The sequence below is a fragment of the Salvelinus alpinus genome, chromosome 6 (assembly GCF_045679555.1).
Source record: "Salvelinus alpinus chromosome 6, SLU_Salpinus.1, whole genome shotgun sequence".
NCBI classification, from domain to species: domain Eukaryota; kingdom Metazoa; phylum Chordata; class Actinopteri; order Salmoniformes; family Salmonidae; genus Salvelinus; species Salvelinus alpinus.
In genome coordinates, this window is record NC_092091.1 from 87,035,085 (window position 1) to 87,057,464 (window position 22,380).

Consider the following 22,380-nt stretch of genomic DNA (forward strand, 5'->3'; position numbering starts at 1 on the left):
AAGAAGGAGACCTCGGGTGGATTTGGCATCCTAAGAAGGAGCCCTCGGGTGGATTTGGCATCCCAAGAAGGAGCCCTCGGGTGGATTTGGCATCCCAAGAAGGAGCCCTCGGGTGGATTTGGCATCCCAAGAAGGAGACCTCTGTTGGATTTGGCATCCCAAGAAGGAGACCTCGGGTGGATTTGGCATCCCAAGAAGGAGACCTCTGTTGGATTTGGCATCCCAAGAAGGAGACCTCGGGTGGATTTGGCATCCCAAGAAGGAGACCTCTGTTGGATTTGGCATCCCAAGAAGGAGACCTCGGGTGGATTTGGCATCCCAAGAAGGAGACCTCTGGTGGATTTGGCATCCCAAGAAGGAGACCTCGGGTGGATTTGGCATCCCAAGAAGGAGCCCTCGGGTGGATTTGGCATCCCAAGAAGGAGCCCTCTGGTGGATTTGGCATCCCAAGAAGGAGCCCTCTGGTGGATTTGGCATCCCAAGAAGGAGACCTCTGGTGGATTTGGCATCCCAAGAAGGAGACCTCGGGTGGATTTGGCATCCCAAGAAGGAGACCTCTGGTGGATTTGGCATCCCAAGAAGGAGCCCTCGGGTGGATTTGGCATCCCAAGAAGGAGCCCTCTGGTGGATTTGGCATCCCAAGAAGGAGCCCTCTGGTGGATTTGGCATCCCAAGAAGGAGCCCTCTGGTGGATTTGGCATCCCAAGAAGGAGCCCTCTGGTGGATTTGGCATCCCAAGAAGGAGCCCTCTGGTGGATTTGGCATCCCAAGAAGGAGCCCTCTGGTGGATTTGGCATCCCAAGAAGGAGCCCTCTGGTGGATTTGGCATCCTAAGAAGGAGCACACTGGTGGATTTGGCATCCCAAGAAGGAGCCCTCGGGTGGATTTGGCATCCCAAGAAGGAGCCCTCGGGTGGATTTGGCATCCCAAGAAGGAGCCCTCGGGTGGATTTGGCATCCCAAGAAGGAGCCCTCTGGTGGATTTGGCATCCCAAGAAGGAGCCCTCTGGTGGATTTGGCATCCCAAGAAGGAGACCTCGGGTGGATTTGGCATCCCAAGAAGGAGACCTCGGGTGGATTTGGCATCCTAAGAAGGAGACCTCGGGTGGATTTGGCATCCCAAGAAGGAGACCTCTGGTGGATTTGGCATCCCAAGAAGGAGACCTCGGGTGGATTTGGCATCCCAAGAAGGAGCCCTCGGGTGGATTTGGCATCCCAAGAAGGAGCCCTCGGGTGGATTTGGCATCCCAAGAAGGAGACCTCTGGTGGATTTGGCATCCCAAGAAGCCCTCTGGTGGATTTGGCATCCCAAGAAGGAGTCCTCTGGTGGATTTGGCATCCCAAGAAGGAGCCCTCGGGTGGATTTGGCATCCCAAGAAGGAGACCTCGGGTGGATTTGGCATCCCAAGAAGGAGCCCTCGGGTGGATTTGGCATCCCAAGAAGGAGCCCTCGGGTGGATTTGGCATCCCAAGAAGGAGCCCTCGGGTGGATTTGGCATCCCAAGAAGGAGACCTCTGTTGGATTTGGCATCCCAAGAAGGAGACCTCGGGTGGATTTGGCATCCCAAGAAGGAGACCTCTGTTGGATTTGGCATCCCAAGAAGGAGCCCTCGGGTGGATTTGGCATCCCAAGAAGGAGCCCTCGGGTGGATTTGGCATCCCAAGAAGGAGCCCTCGGGTGGATTTGGCATCCCAAGAAGGAGACCTCTGTTGGATTTGGCATCCCAAGAAGGAGACCTCTGTTGGATTTGGCATCCCAAGAAGGAGACCTCGGGTGGATTTGGCATCCCAAGAAGGAGCCCTCGGGTGGATTTGGCATCCCAAGAAGGAGACCTCTGGTGGATTTGGCATCCCAAGAAGGAGCCCTCTGGTGGATTTGGCATCCCAAGAAGGAGCCCTTTGGTGGATTTGGCATCCCAAGAAGGAGCCCTCGGGTGGATCTGGCATCCCAAGAAGGAGCCCTCGGGTGGATTTGGCATCCCAAGAAGGAGCCCTCTGGTGGATTTGGCATCCCAAGAAGGAGACCTCTGTTGGATTTGGCATCCCAAGAAGGAGACCTCTGTTGGATTTGGCATCCCAAGAAGGAGACCTCTGTTGGATTTGGCATCCCAAGAAGGAGCCCTCGGGTGGATTTGGCATCCCAAGAAGGAGCCCTCTGGTGGATTTGGCATCCCAAGAAGGAGACCTCGGGTGGATTTGGCATCCCAAGAAGGAGACCTCTGTTGGATTTGGCATCCCAAGAAGGAGACCTCGGGTGGATTTGGCATCCCAAGAAGGAGCCCTCAGGTGGATTTGGCATCCCAAGAAGGAGCCCTTGGGTGGATTTGGCATCCCAAGAAGGAGACCTCTGGTGGATTTGGCATCCCAAGAAGGAGCCCTCTGGTGGATTTGGCATCCCAAGAAGGAGACCTCTGGTGGATTTGGCATCCCAAGAAGGAGCCCTCTGGTGGATTTGGCATCCCAAGAAGGAGCCCTCGGGTGGATTTGGCATCCCAAGAAGGAGCCCTCGGGTGGATTTGGCATCCCAAGAAGGAGCCCTCGGGTGGATTTGGCATCCCAAGAAGGAGCCCTCTGGTGGATTTGGCATCCCAAGAAGGAGACCTCTGTTGGATTTGGCATCCCAAGAAGGAGACCTCTGTTGGATTTGGCATCCCAAGAAGGAGACCTCGGGTGGATTTGGCATCCCAAGAAGGAGCCCTCGGGTGGATTTGGCATCCCAAGAAGGAGACCTCTGGTGGATTTGGCATCCCAAGAAGGAGACCTCGGGTGGATTTGGCATCCTAAGAAGGAGCCCTCGGGTGGATTTGGCATCCCAAGAAGGAGCCCTCGGGTGGATTTGGCATCCCAAGAAGGAGCCCTCGGGTGGATTTGGCATCCCAAGAAGGAGACCTCTGTTGGATTTGGCATCCCAAGAAGGAGACCTCGGGTGGATTTGGCATCCCAAGAAGGAGACCTCTGTTGGATTTGGCATCCCAAGAAGGAGACCTCGGGTGGATTTGGCATCCCAAGAAGGAGACCTCTGTTGGATTTGGCATCCCAAGAAGGAGACCTCGGGTGGATTTGGCATCCCAAGAAGGAGACCTCTGGTGGATTTGGCATCCCAAGAAGGAGACCTCGGGTGGATTTGGCATCCCAAGAAGGAGCCCTCGGGTGGATTTGGCATCCCAAGAAGGAGCCCTCTGGTGGATTTGGCATCCCAAGAAGGAGCCCTCTGGTGGATTTGGCATCCCAAGAAGGAGACCTCTGGTGGATTTGGCATCCCAAGAAGGAGACCTCGGGTGGATTTGGCATCCCAAGAAGGAGACCTCTGGTGGATTTGGCATCCCAAGAAGGAGCCCTCGGGTGGATTTGGCATCCCAAGAAGGAGCCCTCTGGTGGATTTGGCATCCCAAGAAGGAGCCCTCTGGTGGATTTGGCATCCCAAGAAGGAGCCCTCTGGTGGATTTGGCATCCCAAGAAGGAGCCCTCTGGTGGATTTGGCATCCCAAGAAGGAGCCCTCTGGTGGATTTGGCATCCCAAGAAGGAGCCCTCTGGTGGATTTGGCATCCCAAGAAGGAGCCCTCTGGTGGATTTGGCATCCTAAGAAGGAGCACACTGGTGGATTTGGCATCCCAAGAAGGAGCCCTCGGGTGGATTTGGCATCCCAAGAAGGAGCCCTCGGGTGGATTTGGCATCCCAAGAAGGAGCCCTCGGGTGGATTTGGCATCCCAAGAAGGAGCCCTCTGGTGGATTTGGCATCCCAAGAAGGAGCCCTCTGGTGGATTTGGCATCCCAAGAAGGAGACCTCGGGTGGATTTGGCATCCCAAGAAGGAGACCTCGGGTGGATTTGGCATCCTAAGAAGGAGACCTCGGGTGGATTTGGCATCCCAAGAAGGAGACCTCTGGTGGATTTGGCATCCCAAGAAGGAGACCTCGGGTGGATTTGGCATCCCAAGAAGGAGCCCTCGGGTGGATTTGGCATCCCAAGAAGGAGCCCTCGGGTGGATTTGGCATCCCAAGAAGGAGACCTCTGGTGGATTTGGCATCCCAAGAAGGAGCCCTCTGGTGGATTTGGCATCCCAAGAAGGAGTCCTCTGGTGGATTTGGCATCCCAAGAAGGAGCCCTCGGGTGGATTTGGCATCCCAAGAAGGAGACCTCGGGTGGATTTGGCATCCCAAGAAGGAGCCCTCTGTTGGATTTGGCATCCCAAGAAGGAGCCCTCTGTTGGATTTGGCATCCCAAGAAGGAGACCTCTGGTGGATTTGGCATCCCAAGAAGGAGACCTCGGGTGGATTTGGCATCCCAAGAAGGAGCCCTCGGGTGGATTTGGCATCCCAAGAAGGAGACCTCTGGTGGATTTGGCATCCCAAGAAGGAGACCTCGGGTGGATTTGGCATCCCAAGAAGGAGCCCTCTGGTGGATTTGGCACTTCTCCGCCTTGACGAACAGGTGATTAGCCGAGAGACGTTCCAGGACTGAATGATGTGATCTTTCAGGTTGAGCGAGAAGATCAGGATGTCATCAACGTACACAATCCCCTGCCGTCCCCTGCCGTCCCCTGCCGTCCCCTGCCGTCCCCTGCCGTCCCCTGCCGTCCCCTGCCGTCCCCTGCCGTCCCCTGCCGTCCCCTGCCGTCCCCTGCCGTCCGAGCACGTCCCTGAACACGTCATTGACAAACGCCTGGAACACTGACGGAGCATTGGCTAAGCCAAAGGGCACAAGCAAGTACTTCGTAGTGACCAGACATCGTGCTGAACGCCGTCTTCCACTCATCCCAGATGCGAATGAGATTTTAGGCACTCCGCAGGTGCAGTTTGGTGAAAAAACAGATCCTGTGGAGCTGCTCGATGGCTGACGGCACCAGTGGGAGAGGATACTTCATGGTGATGAAATTGAGTACACGGTAATCGATGTCATTGAGTCCACGGTAAAGGGCGTAATCCTCCCTCCTTCTTGGCCACGAAGTTGAGAAACCAGTCGACACAGGAGACGTGGACCTGCGGATGAAACCCTGTTGGAGCGCCTCATGGGCCACCGACAGGGTAGATGTGCGGTGGTGTTGCTCCAGTCCCAGGGGCGATGAGGAGCGATGAGGAGCGATGAGGAGCGATGAGGAGCGATGAGGAGCGATGAGGAGCGATGAGGAGCGATGAGGAGGGAGACAGGTAGTGCGGGTCTTGGAAAATAGCTCCCTTAGTTCCTGATATTATTCTGTGATTTTGGGCTGGAGGGCAACCACAGGACTCTCAAACGACGTGGAACCACAGGGGATAGAGAAGTATTCCGGCATTCAGGTGAGCAGTCGGTGATTCTCATCCTCGACCATGACATGGTAGGGTTATGGTGCTGAATCCAAGGTAGGCCGAGGATGATCTTGTGAACTGGTGCACTGGTGATGAAGAAGGGGATGTTTTCCTGGTGATTGGGCTCCATGATGAGGGTGAGTTGTTGGGTTCCGGACCCTAGAGGCCGACAGTCAAGACCTTGAACCGGAAATGGAGAGGAGAGCGGGTAGGTAGTAATAATGAGAGTGGAGGCAAGGGGCTGATCCCTAAAGTTCCCCGCTGCGACGGGAATCCACTAAAGCTGTAGACACACGAGGGACAGTCAGCCAGAGGGATGGGTACTAGAAAGAGTCTAACAGGAAGAGCAGTAGATGGAATACTCACTCCTGGTCCAGGGGATGCAACATCACGTGACCGTCCCTCTGCTCTAGCGGATCCCGGATTCTGAAGTAACGGACACCGCTGGCGCTTGTGCCCTCCCTGGCCACAGTACAGACAGAGTCCCGGCTGTATCCGTCTGCGTCGTTCCCGCCACGGGAAGTAGTGTGACCACTACCTCCATTGGTTCAGGCTCTGATCCCGAATACTCGCCGAAGGAGGGAGAGAATCGATGAAGATGCTGACGCTCCAGGAGGAGGTTATCCAGACGGATGGCAATGAGTGCGTCCAGGGTGAGGTTGTCATCTCGGCAGGCCGGTTCCGTCTGGACCTCCTCGCTCAGACCTCTTCTAAATAACGTGCGGAGCGACGGCTCATTCCAGCCACTCTGGAAGCTGCTTCTGTCGGGAAGGTAAGCCCTTACTCAGCAGCCGTCTGATTCCCTTGCTGAAGCAGACGCTCACCTGCCTCTCTGCCCTCAGCGGGATGATGGGAAATACATCTAAACAGAGCCATGAACCCTTCATAAGACTGGAGCTTCTCCTCTCCTCTCTTCTGTAGCCCATTCCAATGCCCGCCCAGTCAGCAGAGAAATAACCGTGGCAACCTTAGACCTCTCAGTGGTGGGGGATCCCAACTGATGTGCGTGAACAGTACCAACTGGTGAGTGAACCTGGGAGAGTGACAGGGGGGAGGACATGATGAAGGTAATGGAGTGAATCATAATGATTAACATGTGCGTGTAATGATGAGTGCCAGGTGTGCGTAATGATGAATCCCAGGACCGGTGGATAGTACTCTGGCGCCGTTGTACGCCGGAGTGGAGGAGCAGGAGCAGACGTGACAATTGCCCAGCACTGGTGCCAACTCACGATGCCAGGACGCAAAGCTTCAACTCTAAGCCCTGCACCAGAGCATCTCTGGCAGGCCGAGAAAATACTTGAAACAATGTGTCGTTTAATGATTATTTTTGAAACCTTCCCCAAAACATAGCCACAACCTTAACCACTCTGAACCTAACCTTAACCACTCTGAATGAATACCTAAACTGTTGAACTTTGAGTTGCTTCTATTTTAGCCATGTAAACACACAGAATTAACCCAGTAACCATGCAGAATTATCCCTGTAACCATCCAGAATTAACGCTCTAACCATCCAGAATTATATCTGTATTCATGCAGAAATAATGCTTCAGAAATAGACGTTCATCCATAATATGTCTAATTTGGAAGTGAAACTATGAGATCTGTTTGCAGGTCAGATATAGACGTTCACCCATAACATACGTCTAGTTTGGAAGTGAAACTATGAGATCTGTTTGCAGGTCAGATATAGACGTTCACCCATAACATACGTCTAGTTTGGAAGTGAAACTACGTGATCTTGTTGCAGGTCAGGTATAGACGTTCACCCATAATATACGTCTAGTTTGGAAGTGAAACTATGTGATCTTGTTGCAGGTCAGGTATAGTGTGAAAGATTGCCTATCGATGTCTTGGAGACACTTTATACTCAGTACATATGTGTGTGTGTGTGTGTGTGTGTGTGTGTGTGTGTGTGTGTGTGTGTGTGTGTGTGTGTGTGTGTGTGTGTGTGTGTGTGTGTGTGTGTGTGTGTGTGTGTGTGTGTGTGTGTGTGTGTGTGTCTCTTTCTCTACCTCATCCGTCTCTGCCTCCCTCTTTCTCTACCTCATCCGTCTCTGCCTCCCTCTTTCTCTACCTCATCCGTCTCTGCCTCCCTCTTTCTCTACCTCATCCGTCTCTGCCTCCCTCTTTCTCTACCTCATCCGTCTCTGCCTCCCTCTTTCTCTACCTCATCCGTCTCTGCCTCCCTCTTTCTCTACTTCATCTGTCTCTGTCTCCCTCTTTCTCTACATCATCCGTCTCTGCCTCCCTCTTTCTCTACCTCATCCGTCTCTGCCTCCCTCTTTCTCTACCTCATCCGTCTCTGCCTCCCTCTTTCTCTACCTCATCCGTCTCTGCCTCCCTCTTTCTCTACCTCATCCGTCTCTGCCTCCCTCTTTCTCTACCTTTCATTGTTCAATTCAAGGGGCTTTATTGACATGGGAAACACATGTTAACATTGCCAAAGCAAGTGAAGTAGATCATATACAAAAGTGACTTTCATTGTCTTTCATTCTTTTTACCATATCTCCTCTCTACCTTCATCCCTCCTCTTTGTCCATCCATCACTAACTTTCTGCAGCAGAGGGAGAATCATGCTTCAGAAGTGAGAGAGTGAGGGAAGAGAGAGAGAGTGAGGGAAGAGAGAGAGTGAGGGAAGAGAGAGAGAGTGAGGGAAGAGAGAGTGAGGGAAGAGAGAGAGAGTGAGGGAATGGAGAGAGAGTGAGGGAAGAGAGAGAGTGTGATGGAGGAGAGAGAGAGTGAGGGAAGTGAGAGTGAGGGAAGAGAGAGAGAGTGAGGGAAGAGAGAGTGAGGGAAGAGAGAGAGAGTGAGGGAAGAGAGAGAGTGAGGGAAGAGAGAGAGAGTGAGGGAAGAGAGAGAGAGTGAGGGAAGAGAGAGAGAGTGAGGGAAGAGAGAGAGAGTGAGGGAAGAGAGAGAGAGTGAGGGAAGAGAGAGAGAGTGAGGGAAGAGAGCGAGTGAGGGAAGAGCGAGAGAGTGAGGGAAGAGAGAGAGAGTGAGGGAAGAGAGAGCGAGTGAGGGAAGAGAGAGTGAGGGAAGAGAGAGAGTGAGGGAAGAGAGAGCGAGTGAGGGAAGAGAGAGTGAGGGAAGAGAGAGTGAGGGAAGAGAGAGAGAGTGAGGGAAGAGAGAGAGTGAGGGAAGAGAGAGAGAGTGAGGGAAAAGAGAGAGAGTGAGGGAAGAGCGAGAGAGTGAGGGAAGAGAGAGAGTGAGGGAAGAGAGAGAGAGTGAGGGAAGAGAGAGATAGTGAGGGAAGAGAGAGAGAGTGAGGGAATAGAGAGAGTGAGGGAAGAGAGAGAGAGTGAGGGAAGAGAGAGAGAGAGTGAGGGAAGAGAGAGAGAGAGAGAGAGGGAAGAGAGAGAGAGTGAGGGAAGAGAGAGAGAGTGAGGGAAGAGAGAGAGAGTGAGGGAAGAGAGCGAGTGAGGGAAGAGCGAGAGAGTGAGGGAAGAGAGAGAGAGTGAGGGAAGAGAGAGAGAGTGAGGGAAGAGAGAGAGAGTGAGGGAAGAGAGAGAGTGAGGGAAGAGAGAGCGAGTGAGGGAAGAGAGAGTGAGGGAAGAGAGAGTGAGGGAAGAGAGAGAGAGTGAGGGAAGAGAGAGAGTGAGGGAAGAGAGAGAGAGTGAGGGAAGAGAGAGAGTGAGGGAAGAGATAGAGAGAGAGGGAAGAGAGAGAGTGTGAGGGAGGAGAGAGAGAGTGAGGGAAGAGAGAGAGAGTGAGGGAAGAGCGAGAGAGTGAGGGAAGAGAGGGAGTGAGGGAAGAGAGAGAGAGCGAGGGAAGAGAGAGAGAGTGAGGGAAGAGAGAGAGAGTGAGGGAAGAGAGAGAGAGTGAGGGAAGAGAGATAGAGTGAGGGAAGAGAGAGAGTGAGGGAAGAGAGAGAGAGAGAGAGAGAGAGAGGGAAGAGAGAGAGAGTGAGGGAAGAGAGAGAGAGTGAGGGAAGAGAGAGAGTGAGGGAAGAGCGAGACAGTGAGGGAAGAGAGAGAGAGGGAAGAGAGAGAGAGTGAGGGAAGAGAGAGTAAGGGAAGAGAGAGAGAGTGAGGGAAGAGAGAGTGAGGGAAGAGAGAGAGAGTGAGGGAAGAGAGAGAGAGTGAGGGAAGAGAGAGTGAGTGAGGGAAGAGAGAGAGAGTAGGGGAAGAGGGAGAGTGAGGGAAGAGCGAGAGAGTGAGGGAAGAGAGAGAAAGTGAGGGAAGAGAGAGAGAGTGAGGGAAGAGAGATAGTGAGGGAAGAGAGAGAGAGTGAGGGAAGAGTGAGAGAGTGAGGGAAGAGAGAGAGAGTGAGGGAAGAGATAGAGAGAAAGGGAAGAGAGAGAGTGTGAGGGAGGAGAGAGAGTGAGGGAAGAGAGAGAGAGTGAGGGAAGAGAGAGAGTGAGGGAAGAGAGAGAGAGTGAGGGAAGAGAGAGAGTGAGGGAAGAGAGAGAGTGAGGGAAGAGAGAGAGTGAGGGAAGAGAGAGAGAGTGAGGGAAGAGAGAGAGAGTGAGGGAAGAGAGAGAGAGTGAGGGAAGAGAAGAGAGAGAGAGTAGGGGAAGAGGGAGAGTGAGGGAAGAGCGAGAGAGTGAGGGAAGAGAGAGAGAGTGAGGGAAGAGAGAGAGAGTGAGGGAAGAGAGAGAGTGAGGGAAGAGAGAGAGAGTGAGGGAAGAGAGCGAGAGAGAGAGAGGGAAGAGAGTGAGGGAAGAGAGAGAGAGTGAGGGAAGAGAGAGTGAGGGAAGAGAGAGAGAGTGAGGGAAGAGAGAGAGAGTGAGGGAAGAGAGAGAGAGTGAGGGAAGAGAGAGATAGTGAGGGAAGAGAGAGAGAGTGAGGGAAGAGAGAGAGAGTGAGGGAAGAGAGATAGAGTGAGGGAAGAGAGCGAGTGAGGGAAGAGCGAGAGAGTGAGGGAAGAGAGAGAGAGTGAGGGAAGAGAGAGAGAGTGAGGGAAGAGAGAGAGAGTGAGGGAAGAGAGAGAGTGAGGGAAGAGAGAGCGAGTGAGGGAAGAGAGAGTGAGGGAAGAGAGAGTGAGGGAAGAGAGAGAGAGTGAGGGAAGAGAGAGAGTGAGGGAAGAGAGAGAGAGTGAGGGAAAAGAGAGAGCGTGAGGGAAGAGCGAGAGAGTGAGGGAAGAGAGAGAGTGAGGGAAGAGAGAGAGAGTGAGGGAAGAGAGAGAGAGTGAGGGAAGAGAGAGAGAGTGAGGGAAGAGAGAGAGTGAGGGAAGAGAGAGAGAGTGAGGGAAGAGAGAGAGAGAGTGAGGGAAGAGAGAGAGAGAGAGAGAGGGAAGAGAGAGAGAGTGAGGGAAGAGAGAGAGAGTGAGGGAAGAGAGAGAGTGAGGGAAGAGCGAGACAGTGAGGGAAGAGAGAGAGAGGGAAGAGAGAGAGAGTGAGGGAAGAGAGAGTAAGGGAAGAGAGAGAGAGTGAGGGAAGAGAGAGTGAGGGAAGAGAGAGAGAGGGAAGAGAGAGAGAGTGAGGGAAGAGAGAGAGTGTGAGGGAGAAGAGAGAGAGTGAGGGAAGAGAGAGAGAGTGAGGGAAGAGCGAGAGAGTGAGGGAAGAGAGAGAGTGAGGGAAGAGATAGAGAGAGAGGGACGAGAGAGAGTGTGAGGGAGGAGAGAGAGAGTGAGGGAAGAGAGAGAGAGTGAGGGAAGAGCGAGAGAGTGAGGGAAGAGAGAGAGTGAGGGAAGAGAGAGAGAGTGAGGGAAGAGAGAGAGAGTGAGGGAAGAGAGAGAGAGTGAGGGAAGAGAGAGAGTGAGGGAAGAGAGATAGAGTGAGGGAAGAGAGAGAGTGAGGGAAGAGAGAGAGAGAGAGAGAGAGAGGGAAGAGAGAGAGAGTGAGGGAAGAGAGAGAGAGTGAGGGAAGAGCGAGACATTGAGGGAAGAGAGAGAGGGGGAAGAGAGAGAGAGTGAGGGAAGAGAGAGTAAGGGAAGAGAGAGAGAGTGAGGGAAGAGAGAGTGAGGGAAGAGAGAGAAAGTGAGGGAAGAGAGAGAGAGTGAGGGAAGAGAGAGAGTGAGGGAAGAGAGAGAGAGTGAGGGAAGAGTGAGAGAGTGAGGGAAGAGAGAGAGAGTGAGGGAAGAGATAGAGAGAAAGGGAAGAGAGAGAGTGTGAGGGAGGAGAGAGAGTGAGGGAAGAGAGAGAGAGTGAGGGAAGAGAGAGAGTGAGGGAAGAGAGAGAGAGTGAGGGAAGAGAGAGAGTGAGGGAAGAGAGAGAGTGAGGGAAGAGAGAGAGTGAGGGAGAGAGAGAGAGTGAGGGAAGAGAGAGAGTGAGGGAAGAGAGAGAGAGTGAGGGAAGAGAGAGAGTGAGGGAAGAGAGAGAGAGTGAGGGAAGAGAGCGAGAGAGAGAGAGGGAAGAGAGTGAGGGAAGAGAGAGAGAGGGAAGAGAGAGAGAGTGAGGGAAGAGAGAGTGAGGGAAGAGAGAGAGAGTGAGGGAAGAGAGAGAGAGGGAAGAGAGCGAGAGTGAGGGAAGAGAGAGTGAGGGAAGAGAGAGTGAGGGAAGAGAGAATGAGGGAAGAGAGAGTGAGGGAAGAGAGAGAGAGTGAGGGAAGAGAGAGAGAGTGAGGGAAGAGAGAATGAGGGAAGAGAGAGTGAGGGAAGAGAGAGAGAGTGAGGGAAGAGAGAGTGAGGGAAGAGAGAGTGAGGGAAGAGAGAGAGAGTGAGGGAAGAGAGAGAGAGTGAGGGAAGAGAGAGAAAGTGAGGGAAGAGAGAGAAAGTGAGGGAAGAGAGAGAGAGTGAGGGAAGAGAGAGCGAGTGAGGGAAGAGAGAGTGAGGGAAGAGAGAGTGAGGGAAGAGAGAGAGAGTGAGGGAAAGAGAGAGAGTGAGGGAAGAGCGAGAGAGTGAGGGAAGAGAGAGAGAGTGAGGGAAGAGAGAGAGAGTGAGGGAAGAGAGAGAGTGAGGGAAGAGAGAGAGAGTGAGGGAAGAGAGAGTGAGGGAAGAGAGAGAGAGTGAGGGAAGAGAGAGAGAGGGAAGAGAGAGAGAGTGAGGGAAGAGAGAGTGAGGGAAGAGAGAGTGAGGGAAGAGAGAATGAGGGAAGAGAGAGTGAGGGAAGAGAGAGAGAGTGAGGGAAGAGAGAGTGAGGGAAGAGAGAGAGAGTGAGGGAAGAGAGAGAGAGTGAGGGAAGAGAGAGAGAGTGAGGGAAGAGAGAGAGAGTGAGGGAAAAGAGACAGTGAGGGAAGAGATAGATAGTGAGGGAAGAGAGAGAGAGTGAGGGAAGAGAGAGTGAAGGAAGAGAGAGAGGGAGGGAAGAGAGAGAGAGTGAGGGAAGAGAGAGAGAGTGAGGGAAGAGAGAGAGAGTGAGGGAAGAGAGAGCGAGTGAGGGAAGAGAGAGTGAGGGAAGAGAGAGTGAGGGAAGAGAGAGTGAGGGAAGAGAGAGAGAGTGAGGGAAGAGAGAGAGTGAGGGAAGAGAGAGAGAGTGAGGGAAGAGAGAGAGAGTGAGGGAAGAGGGAGAGAGTGAGGGAAGAGAGAGAGAGTGAGGGAAGAGAGAGAGTGAGGGAAGAGAGAGAGAGTGAGGGAAGAGAGCGACAGAGAGAGAGGGAAGAGAGTGAGGGAAGAGAGAGAGAGGGAAGAGAGAGAGAGTGAGGGAAGAGAGAGTGAGGGAAGAGAGAGAGAGTGAGGGAAGAGAGAGTGAGGGAAGAGAGAGAGAGTGAGGGAAGAGAGAGTGAGGGAATAGAGAGTGAGGGAAGAGAGAATGAGGGAAGAGAGAGTGAGGGAAGAGAGAGAGAGTGAGGGAAGAGAGAGAGAGTGAGGGAAGAGAGAGAGAGTGAGGGAAGAGAGAGAGAGTGAGGGAAGAGAGAGAGAGTGAGGGAAAAGAGACAGTGAGGGAAGAGATAGATAGTGAGGGAAGAGAGAGAGAGTGAGGGAAGAGAGAGTGAAGGAAGAGAGAGAGTGAGGGAAGAGAGAGAGAGTGAGGGAAGAGAGAGAGTGTGAGGGAAGAGAGAGAAAGTGAGGGAAGAGAGAGAGAGTGAGGGAAGAGAGAGCGAGTGAGGGAAGAGAGAGTGAGGGAAGAGAGAGTGAGGGAAGAGAGAGAGAGTGAGGGAAGAGAGAGAGAGGGAAGAGAGAGAAAACAAGATTAGAAATACAGAACTGACCACCGTATCATCTGGAGGATTTAAAAACTGCCGCTCTGCCCTCAGACACACAAAGAGGAAGAGGGAGGAAGAGGGAGGGTAACTCAACCACACAAAGAGGAAGAGGGAGGAAGAGGGAGGGTAACTCATGAAGCGAGAGAAATACAGACAAATAGAGGGAGGAGAGAAGTAGAGAAAGAGAGAGCGAGAAGGTGAATAAGAGTTTATACAGTAAGTTAAATGGGTCTGGTTTATTATACCTGGGGACAGATTACACTATAACACACTCTCCAGAGGGTGGTGAGGTCAGCCCAACAAATCACCAGGGTCACACTATGGGTCCTGGTCATCACTATGGGTCCTGGTCATCACTATGGGTCCTGGTCATCACTATGGGTCCTGGTCATCACTATGGGTCCTGGTCATCAGTATGGGTCCTGGTCATCACTATGGGTCCTGGTCATCACTATGGGTCCTGGTCATCACTATGGGTCCTGGTCATCACTATGGGTCCTGATCATCACCTCACTATGGGTCCTGGTCATCACTATGGGTCCTGATCATCACCTCACTATGGGTCCTGGTCATCACTATGGGTCCTGGTCATCACTATGGGTCCTGGTCATCAGTATGGGTCCTGGTCATCACTATGGGTCCTGGTCATCACTATGGGTCCTGATCATCACCTCACTATGGGTCCTGGTCATCACTATGGGTCCTGGTCATCACTATGGGTCCTGGTCATCACTATGGGTCCTGGTCATCACTATGGGTCCTGGTATCACTATGGGTCCTGATCATCACCTCACTATGGGTCCTGGTCATCACTATGGGTCCTGGTCATCACTATGGGTCCTGGTCATCACTATGGATCCTGGTCATCACTATGGGTCCTGGTCATCACTATGGGTCCTGGTCATCACTATGGGTCCTGGTCATCACTATGGGTCCTGGTCATCACATCACTATGGGTCCTGGTCATCACTATGGGTCCTGGTCATCACTATGGGTCCTGGTCATCACTATGGGTCCTGGTCATCACTATGGGTCCTGGTCATCACTATGGGTCCTGATCATCACATCACTATGGGTCCTGGTCATCACTATGGGTCCTGGTCATCACTATGGGTCCTGGTCATCACTATGGGTCCTGATCATCACCTCACTATGGGTCCTGGTCATCACTATGGGTCCTGGTCATCACTATGGGTCCTGGTCATCACTATGGGTCCTGATCATCACCTCACTATGGGTCCTGGTCATCAATATGGGTCCTGGTCATCACTATGGATCCTGGACATCACATCACTATGGGTCCTGGTCATCACTATGGGTCCTGGACATCACATCACTATTGGTCCTGGTCATCACATCACTATGGGTCCTGGTCATCACTATGGGTCCTGGTCATCACATCACTATGGGTCCTGGTCATCACAGCACTATGGGTCCTGGTCATCACTTCCCTATGGGTCCTGTTCATCACATCACTATGGGTCCTGGACATCACATCACTATGGGTCCTGGTCATCACATCACTATGGGTCCTGGTCATCACATCACTATGGGTCCTGGTCATCACACCACTATGGGTCCTGGTCATCACATCACTATGGATCCTGGTCATCACATCACTATGGGTCCTGGTCATCACATCACTATGGGTCCTGATCATCACTATGGGTCCTGGTCATCACATCACTATGGGTCCTGGTCATCACATCACTATGGGTCCTGGTCATCACTTCACTATGGATCCTGGTCATCACACCACTATGGGTCCTGGTCATCACATCACTATGGGTCCTGGTCATCACACCACTATGGATCCTGGTCATCACACCACTATGGGTCCTGGTCATCACATCACTATGGGTCCTGGTCATCACATCACTATGGGTCCTGGTCATCACATCACTATGGATCCTGGTCATCACACCACTATGGGTCCTGGTCATCACATCACTATGGGTCCTGGTCATCACATCACTATGGGTCCTGGTTATCACATCACCATGGGTCCTGGTCATCACATCACTATGGGTCCTGGTCATCACATCACTATGGATCCTGGTCATCACTACGGATCCTGGTCATCACATCACTATGGGTCCTGGTCATCACTATGGGTCCTGGTCATCACATCACTATGGGTCCTGGTCCTGGTCTCCCGGGTGGCGCAGTGGTCTAGGGCACTGCATCGCAGTGCTAGCTGCGCCACCAGAGTCTCTGGGTTCGCGCCCAGGCTCTGTCGCAGCCGGCCGCAACCGGGAGATCCGTGGGGCGACGCACAATTGGCATAGCGTCGTCCGGGTTAGGGAGGGTTTGGCCGGTAGGGAGGTTTTGGCCGGTAGGGATATCCTTGTCTCAGTATGTAAAAATGTAATAAAATGTATGCACTCTACTGTAAGTCGCTCTGGAAAGGAGCGTCTGCTAAATGACTAAAATGTAAATGTAAATGGTCATCACATCACTATGGGTCCTGGTCATCGTGTTACTATGGGTCCTGGTCATCACTTCACTATGGATCCTGGTCAGATGTTGTAACTGAGGTAAGAAATATATCACCATCACATCAGCACAACATTATATGGGATGCATAACAAATGACACACTATTCCGTATTTAGTGCATTACTTTTGACCAGGGTTGGCATCCTATTCCGTATTTAGTGCACTACTTTTGACCAGGGTTGGCATCCTATTCCGTATTTAGTGCACTACTTTTGACCAGGGTTGGCATCCTATTCCGTATTTAGTGCACTACTTTTGACCAGGGTTGGCATCCTATTCCCTATTTAGTGCACTACTTTTGACCAGGGCCCATATGTCAGTTCGGGACGCAGACAAGGTGTTTTACTTCCCAGCACTGCACGGCCACAAACCGCTGAGACCGGTTCATTTGATGAGATTGTCTGTGTGTGTGTGTTTGTGTGTGTGTGTGTGTGTGTGTGTGTCTGGGTGTGTGAGTCAGACAGTGGAAGGTATAAAGTGCATTACATAAACAGACAGACTTGCTCACTGTCCTCCTCCCCTCCTCTCTCTTCCTCCCTCCCTTCCTCTCACTTTCTCCCCTCCTCTCTCTTCCTCCCTCCCTTCCTCTCGCCTTCTCCCCTCCTCAGTCTCCTCCTCCCCTCCTCTCTCTTCCTCCCTCCCTTCCTCTCGCTTTCTCCCCTCCTCTCTCTCCTCCTCCCTTCCTCTCTCTTTCTCCCTTCCTCACTGTCCTCCTCCTCTCCTCTCTCTCCTCCTCCCCTCCTCTCTCTTTCTCCCTTCCTCTCTCTCCTCCTCCCCTCCTCTCTCTTCCTCCCTTCCTCACTGTCCTCCTCCCCTCCTCTCTCTTCTCCTCCCTTCCTCACTGTCCTTCCTCACTGTCCTTCTTCTCTCTCTTTCTCCCTATCTTCCTCTCTTCCTCTCTCTTTCTCAACCCTTCCTCTCTCTTTCTCAACCCTTCCTCTCTCTTTCTACCTTACTCTCTCTCTCTCTCTCTTTCTCCATCTTCTGTCACACCCTGATCTTTCTCCTGTCTTAGTGATTATCTCCACCCCCCTCCAGGTGTCACCCATCTTCCCCATTATCCCCGGTGGATTTATACTGTACCTATGTTCTCTGTTTGTCTGTTGCCAGTTCGTTTTGTTTCATCAAGTCTAACAGCATTTTCCCCGTACTCCTGCTTTTATATAGTCCCTGTTTTCTAGCTGTCCCGGTTTTAACCATTCTGCCTGCCCTGACCCTGACCCTGACCCTGACCCTGAGCCTGACCCTGACCCTGAGCCTGCCTGCCGTTCTGTACCTTGTGACACTGTCCTGGATTACTGACCTCTGACCCCTGACCTGTCGTTTGCCTGCTCCGTTCTATTAATACACTTGTGTTACTTCGAAACTGTCTGCATCTGGATCCTTTGCTGAGCCTACTCTCCTCCTCCCTTCCTCTCTCTCCTCCTCCCCTCCTCTCTCTCCTCCTCCCTTCCTCTCTCTCCTCCTCCCTTCCTCTCTCTCCTCCTCCCTTCCTCTCTCTCCTCCTCCCTTCCTCTCTCTCCTCCTCCCTTCCTCTCTCTTCTCCTCCCTTCCTCTCTCTCCTCCTCCTCCCTTCCTCTCTCTCCTCCTCCCTTCCTCTCTCTCCTCCTCCCTTCCTCTCTCTCCTCCTCCCTTCCTCTCTCTCCTCCTCCCTTCCTCTCTCTCCTCCTCCCTTCCTCTCTCTCCTCCTCCCTTCCTCTCTCTCCTCCTCCCTTCCTCTCTCTTCTCCTCCCTTCCTCTCTCTCCTCCTCCTCCCTTCCTCTCTCTCCTCCTCCCTTCCTCTCTCTCCTCCTCCCTTCCTCTCTCTCCTCCTCCCTTCCTCTCTCTCCTCCTCCCTTCCTCTCTCTTCTCCTCCCTTCCTCTCTCTCCTCCTCCTCCCTTCCTCTCTCTTCTCCTCCTCCTCCCTTCCTCTCTCTTCTCCTCCTCCCTTCCTCTCTCTCCTCCTCCTCCCTTCCTCTCTCCTCTCCTCCTCCCTTCCTCTTTCTTCTGCTCCCTTCCTCTCTCTCCTCCTCCTCCCTTCCTCTTTCTTCTCCTCCTCCCTTCCTCTCTCTTCTCCTCCCTTCCTCTCTCTTCTCCTCCCTTCCTCTCTCTCCTCCTCCTCCCTTCCTCTCTCTTCTCCTCCTCCTTCCTCTCTCTCCTCCTCCCTTTCTCTCCTCCTCCCTACCTCTCTCTCCTCCTCCCTACCTCTATCTCCTTCTCCCTTCCTCTCTCTTCTCTCTCTCCTCCTCACTCACTTACCCTGTCCTTTTCTCTTCCTCTCTCTTCTCTCTCCATCCATCTCTCTCTCCCCCTGGCTCTATCCCAGATGGTATGTCCTGGCACAGCAATGTGAGAGAGAGAGAGAGAGAGAGAGAGAGAGAGGATGAGTCCTGGCAGAGCCGTGTGTGAGTGAGAGACAGTGTTAAAGAGTGTCAGCTGCAGACATACACTGTGTGTGTGTGTGTGTGTTCGCCCGCACATGTGCATATGTCTGATTGTGTGTGTGTGTGTGTGTGTGTGTGTGTGTGTGTGTGTGTGTGTGTGTGTGTGTGTGTGTGTGTGTGTGTGTGTGTGTGTGTGTGTGTGTGTGTGTGTGTGTGTGTGTGTGTGTGTGTGTGTGTGTGTGTGTGTGTAAACAGTAACACGTTCCCCCTCCACCGTCTTGTTATATGAAGGAGTCATAACAGAGTGAGACAGAACCTTGTTACAGTGAGGACACCTAGCAGTTGGCTTGATTCATGTTTGGTTGAGAGGTGGGAGTTCTGAACTGTAATCTGATTGGACAGAACCTTGTTACAGTGAGGACACCTAGCAGTTGGCTTGATTCATGTTTGGTTGAGAGGTGGGAGTTCTGAACTGTAATCTGATTGGACAGAACCTTGTTACAGTGAGGACACCTAGCAGTTGGCTTGATTCATGTTTGGTTGAGAGGTGGGAGTTCTGAACTGTAATCTGATTGGACAGAACCTTGTTACAGTGAGGACACCTAGCAGTTGGCTTGATTCATGTTTGGTTGAGAGGTGGGAGTTCTGAACTGTAATCTGATTGGACAGAACCTTGTTACAGTGAGGACACCTAGCAGTTGGCTTGATTCATGTTTGGTTGAGAGGTGGGAGTTCTGAACTGTAATCTGATTGGACAGAACCTTGTTACAGTGAGGACACCTAGCAGTTGGCTTGATTCATGTTTGGTTGAGAGGTGGGAGTTCTGAACTGTAATCTGATTGGACAGAACCTTGTTACAGTGAGGACAACTAGCAGTTGGCTTGATTCATGTTTGGTTGAGAGGTGGGAGTTCTGAACTGTAATCTGATTGGACAGAACCTTGTTACAGTGAGGACACCTAGCAGTTGGCTTGATTCATGTTTGGTTGAGAGGTGGGAGTTCTGAACTGTAATCTGATTGGACAGAACCTTGTTACAGTGAGGACACCTAGCAGTTGGCTTGATTCATGTTTGGTTGAGAGGTGGGAGTTCTGAACTGTAATCTGATTGGACAGAACCTTGTTACAGTGAGGACACCTAGCAGTTGGCTTGATTCATGTTTGGTTGAGAGGTGGGAGTTCTGAACTGTAATCTGATTGGACAGAACCTTGTTACAGTGAGGACACCTAGCAGTTGGCTTGATTCATGTTTGGTTGAGAGGTGGGAGTTCTGAACTGTAATCTGATTGGACAGAACCTTGTTACAGTGAGGACAACTAGCAGTTGGCTTGATTCATGTTTGGTTGAGAGGTGGGAGTTCTGAACTGTAATCTGATTGGACAGAACCTTGTTACAGTGAGGACACCTAGCAGTTGGCTTGATTCATGTTTGGTTGAGAGGTGGGAGTTCTGAACTGTAATCTGATTGGACAGAACCTTGTTACAGTGAGGACACCTAGCAGTTGGCTTGATTCATGTTTGGTTGAGAGGTGGGAGTTCTGAACTGTAATCTGATTGGACAGAACCTTGTTACAGTGAGGACACCTAGCAGTTGGCTTGATTCATGTTTGGTTGAGAGGTGGGAGTTCTGAACTGTAATCTGATTGGACAGAACCTTGTTACAGTGAGGACACCTAGCAGTTGGCTTGATTCATGTTTGGTTGAGAGGTGGGAGTTCTGAACTGTAATCTGATTGGACAGAACCTTGTTACAGTGAGGACACCTAGCAGTTGGCTTGATTCATGTTTGGTTGAGAGGTGGGAGTTCTGAACTGTAATCTGATTGGACAGAACCTTGTTACAGTGAGGACACCTAGCAGTTGGCTTGATTCATGTTTGGTTGAGAGGTGGGAGTTCTGAACTGTAATCTGATTGGACAGAACCTTGTTACAGTGAGGACAACTAGCAGTTGGCTTGATTCATGTTTGGTTGAGAGGTGGGAGTTCTGAACTGTAATCTGATTGGACAGAACCTTGTTACAGTGAGGACACCTAGCAGTTGGCTTGATTCATGTTTGGTTGAGAGGTGGGAGTTCTGAACTGTAATCTGATTGGACAGAACCTTGTTACAGTGAGGACACCTAGCAGTTGGCTTGATTCATGTTTGGTTGAGAGGTGGGAGTTCTGAACTGTAATCTGATTGGACAGAACCTTGTTACAGTGAGGACACCTAGCAGTTGGCTTGATTCATGTTTGGTTGAGAGGTGGGAGTTCTGAACTGTAATCTGATTGGACAGAACCTTGTTACAGTGAGGACACCTAGCAGTTGGCTTGATTCATGTTTGGTTGAGAGGTGGGAGTTCTGAACTGTAATCTGATTGGACAGAACCTTGTTACAGTGAGGACAACTAGCAGTTGGCTTGATTCATGTTTGGTTGAGAGGTGGGAGTTCTGAACTGTAATCTGATTGGACAGAACCTTGTTACAGTGAGGACACCTAGCAGTTGGCTTGATTCATGTTTGGTTGAGAGGTGGGAGTTCTGAACTGTAATCTGATTGGACAGAACCTTGTTACAGTGAGGACACCTAGCAGTTGGCTTGATTCATGTTTGGTTGAGAGGTGGGAGTTCTGAACTGTAATCTGATTGGACAGAACCTTGTTACAGTGAGGACACCTAGCAGTTGGCTTGATTCATGTTTGGTTGAGAGGTGGGAGTTCTGAACTGTAATCTGATTGGACAGAACCTTGTTACAGTGAGGACACCTAGCAGTTGGCTTGATTCATGTTTGGTTGAGAGGTGGGAGTTCTGAACTGTAATCTGATTGGACAGAACCTTGTTACAGTGAGGACAACTAGCAGTTGGCTTGATTCATGTTTGGTTGAGAGGTGGGAGTTCTGAACTGTAATCTGATTGGACAGAACCTTGTTACAGTGAGGACACCTAGCAGTTGGCTTGATTCATGTTTGGTTGAGAGGTGGGAGTTCTGAACTGTAATCTGATTGGACAGAACCTTGTTACAGTGAGGACACCTAGCAGTTGGCTTGATTCATGTTTGGTTGAGAGGTGGGAGTTCTGAACTGTAATCTGATTGGACAGAACCTTGTTACAGTGAGGACACCTAGCAGTTGGCTTGATTCATGTTTGGTTGAGAGGTGGGAGTTCTGAACTGTAATCTGATTGGACAGAACCTTGTTACAGTGAGGACACCTAGCAGTTGGCTTGATTCATGTTTGGTTGAGAGGTGGGAGTTCTGAACTGTAATCTGATTGGACAGAACCTTGTTACAGTGAGGACACCTAGCAGTTGGCTTGATTCATGTTTGGTTGAGAGGTGGGAGTTCTGAACTGTAATCTGATTGGACAGAACCTTGTTACAGTGAGGACACCTAGCAGTTGGCTTGATTCATGTTTGGTTGAGAGGTGGGAGTTCTGAACTGTAATCTGATTGGACAGAACCTTGTTACAGTGAGGACACCTAGCAGTTGGCTTGATTCATGTTTTGGTTGAGAGGTGGGAGTTCTGAACTGTAATCTGATTGGACAGAAGCTTATTACAACGAGGACACATGGCTGTGATAGCTGACAGTCTTTTGGCAGTTGGACTTAATCCTCATAGTTTGGTTGATATGTACTGTAGGAGTTCTGACAGCTGTGACGGTGTTGGTATGAGAGGGCAGGACTTTTAACTGTCAGAATTTACACAACTCTAATCCGATTGGGTGTTAGAACTTCAGATTGTGGCAGTTAGTTTTCATAGTTTGGTTGAGAGGAGGGAGTTCTGACAATGTTAATAAGAAAGGGGTGGGACTTCACTGCCACAGTCTTCCACAGTAACGTGATCTGATTGGGTGTAAAACAATAATCATCTGTATTTGGCAGTTGGTTGTATTCATGCTTTGATGGAGAGGTGGGAGATATGACAGGAAGGACAGGCCTAACAGGACTTACAACTACCACTCATTTACACAGCTCAGGTCAGATTGGGTGTTACAACAATTCCCGATTTTGGCAGTTGGGTTTATTTGTATTTATTTATTTTATTTGACTAGGCAAGTCAGTTGAGAACAAATTCTTATTTTATAATGAAGGTCTACCCCACCAAACCCTCCCCTAACCCGGACAACACTGGGCCAAACCCTCCCCTAACCCTGACGACGCTGGGCCAAACCCTCCCCTAACCCGGACGACGCTGGGCCAAACCCTCCCCTAACCCAGATGATGCTGGGCCAAAGCCTCC